Genomic DNA, 2,713 nt, shown 5'->3' on the forward strand with positions numbered 1-2,713 from the left:
CCGGCCATCCCCGGCGCCCCCCTGGAGAGTCACCACCCCGATGTGGGGACGGCCACCACCGGGTCCCCCCTGGCAGAGACACTATGCTGACATGGGGACGGCCACCACCAGGTCCCATCTGGAGAAGCCACCGTCCCAATGTGGGGATGGCCACCACCAGCTCCCCTCCAGAGGAGCGACCATCGCGATGGGGGCACGGCTACCATCAGGTCCCCACCGGAGAAGCCACCATCCTGAAATGGGGACGGTTACCACCAGGTCCCCTCCAGAGAAACCACCATCCGAACATGGGAATGGCCACCACCAGGTCCCCTCCGGAGAAGCCACCATCCCGATGTGGGGACAACCACCACCGGGTCCCCCCTTGAGGAGCCACTATCCCCACGTGGGGAACATCAGTGTCCCCACGCGGTTCCTGGGGCTGGAGAAGGTTTCCTTGGCGGTGCCGTGGAGTTGCTATTTGTGACCGCCCGTTCCCGAGCCTGCCGGTACTCTCCAAAAAAAACAAGGAGGGAGTTGTTTGCATGGGAAGATTGGCATCTCCAAGCCCGGGATATGGTTTCCTGCTTTTTTTAGCCAGAGCAGCAGCAGACTCGTCGGCCTGCCCTGATTTGGCATCCTTCTTCTTGCCTTTTTTTTTTTTTTTTTTTTTGGAAGGGTTTCATCCTGACCCCTCGGCAGAAACGCCGTAGCTAGCGGTAGGGGATCGGGTTTGGTCCTTTTTTTATTTTTTTGGTTGCCCAAAACCCCGGTGAGATGGGATGTAGATGGCTCAGAGCCTCAGTAAGCGGAGAGGGGACTCGTCCCTTGGTCATCCGAACCCGGCGCAGGTCAGTAGATGCCGAAATGCCCTTTTTTCGCACCTCCCCCGCCCCCCGCTGTGACAATGACACGACAGGGAAGGCGGCACTTCTCGCCTCGCCGTGATGTGACATGAGATGTGGGCGTTCCTGGTGAGGTCTGTGGTCCACTCCCCACCGGCTCCCTGCCACCCCCGGGTCACAGCCGTGCTGGGCGAGGGGGCCCGCCAAGCATGGGGTGCTGCGGGGCTGGATGTCCGTGGGGCACGGGTGACGCTGGGGACGGAGGCTGGCGTGGGCACAAAGGGGGTCTTCTCCTGGTGGTTGCACCCAGGCTGCTGCCAAGGGCATGGATCCAGGTCGGGGGGGCATGAGAAGGGGCACGGCACTGGCTGTTTGGGGCTCCTGGCTCCTGTATGTCCATCAGCTCCTGGGTGCCCGTCAGCTCCTGGATGCTTGTGGATTTGTGGGTGCCCATGGACTCCTGGTACTTGTTGGCTCCTGGGTGCCCATCAGCTCCTGGGTGTCCATCAGCTCCTGGGTGCTTGTAGATTCGTGGGTGCCCATGGACTCCTAGTACCTGTTGGCTCCTGGGTGCCCATCAGCTCCTGGGTGTCCGTCAATTCCTGGATGCTCGTGGATTTCCGGGTGCCCATGGACTCCTGGTACCTGTTGGCTCCTGGGTGCCCATCAGCTCCTGGGTGCCTGTCATCTTGTGGTTGCTTGTGGATTTGTGGGTGTCCATGGACTCCTGGTACCTGCTGGATCCTGAGAATCCATCAACTCCTGCATCCCCATGCACTCTGGGTGCCCGTTGGCTTTTGGGTGTCCATGGACTCCTGCGTGCCTGTTGGATGCTGGCCATCCATCAGTTCTTAGGTGCCCATGGACTCTGGATGCCCATAAGCTCCTGGGTGTCTGTTGGATTCTGGGTGCCCATAAGCTCCTTGGTGTTGCCAGGTCCTAGTGCCCATCAGCTCCTGGGTGCCCACGGACTCCAGGGTAGCTCCTGGGCATCCGTCAGCTTCTGAGCATCCATCAACTCTTGGGTGCCCTTTGGCTCCTGGGTACCTCTCGGCTTCTGTTGCCCCTGGAATTCTGGGTCCACATGGAGGCCTGGACACCCATCAGCTTCTGGTGCCCATATGCTCCTGGTGCCCATCGGCTCCTGGGTGCCCAGTGGCTCCTGGATGCCTTTTGGCTCTCGGGTGCCCATTGGCTCCTGGGTGCTCATCAGTTCCTGGATGCCCTTTGGCTCTCAGGTGCCCTTGGCTCCTGGTGCCCATCGGCTCCTGGTGCCCCTCAGCTCCTGATGCCCATTGGCTCCTCATGCCCAACGGCTGCTGGGTGCCCGTCAGCTCCTGGGTGCCAATCGCCTCCTGGTGCTCAATGGCTCCTGGTGCCCATCACCCCCTGGGTGCCAGGCTGGCACCCTCCTGGGTACCCCAAGTTTGCTTGCACCCCCCCCTTGCCTGGATCCACGCCCCATGCCACCAAGCGCCCAGGGCACCTCCTACCCGCGTGTGCCAGGCTGGCACCCAACGGCGATGCCGAGGGGTGCCAGCATCAGGCACCCTTCTCCCTGGCTTCCCTCCCCCCAAAATCCCAATAACTACTGCTTTTGAGGTGCTGCGGGGTGCCGCTTGTGCCAGCAGCGGAGGACGCTGGCGGGGGATCCAGGGATGCTGACGAATCGGGGGTCGGCGTTACCCCTCGCCCAGTGGGTGCGGGGCCGAGTGCGCCGGGAGGTGGCGGAGAAGGAGGAGGGGAGAAGAGCGCGGCTGACCTCAGCATCTGGAAAGCTGCGCTCTTGGGCCGCGGCCTGCGTGCCGAAAACCGGAGGCAAAAAAAACCTTCCATATTTGGTGAAAGCTGCTCTAGGGCTCGGCAAAGGCTGGCTGCAAACGGGGGGC

The 2,713-nt window shown here is 62.0% G+C and overlaps 1 protein-coding gene and 1 long non-coding RNA gene across 2 annotated transcripts in view; both read left to right on the forward strand.

The window, feature by feature from the left end:
* Positions 1-2,713, forward strand: part of ARHGEF17 (Rho guanine nucleotide exchange factor (GEF) 17) — a gene marked incomplete at its 3' end in the record, with an annotated part of 42,983 nt that overhangs the window by 10,978 nt on the left and 29,292 nt on the right. The window lies entirely within an intron of this gene.
* LOC103915179 overlaps positions 662-2,713 on the forward strand; it is a 2,597-nt gene continuing 545 nt past the window's right edge. The window contains exon 1 of the long non-coding RNA XR_663512.1: positions 662-830. This is a non-coding gene — a long non-coding RNA (uncharacterized LOC103915179). The remainder of the gene's footprint in view (positions 831-2,713) is intronic.

Source organism: Pygoscelis adeliae, unplaced genomic scaffold, assembly GCF_000699105.1.
Source record: "Pygoscelis adeliae isolate BGI_AS28 unplaced genomic scaffold, ASM69910v1 Scaffold263, whole genome shotgun sequence".
NCBI lineage: Eukaryota > Metazoa > Chordata > Aves > Sphenisciformes > Spheniscidae > Pygoscelis > Pygoscelis adeliae.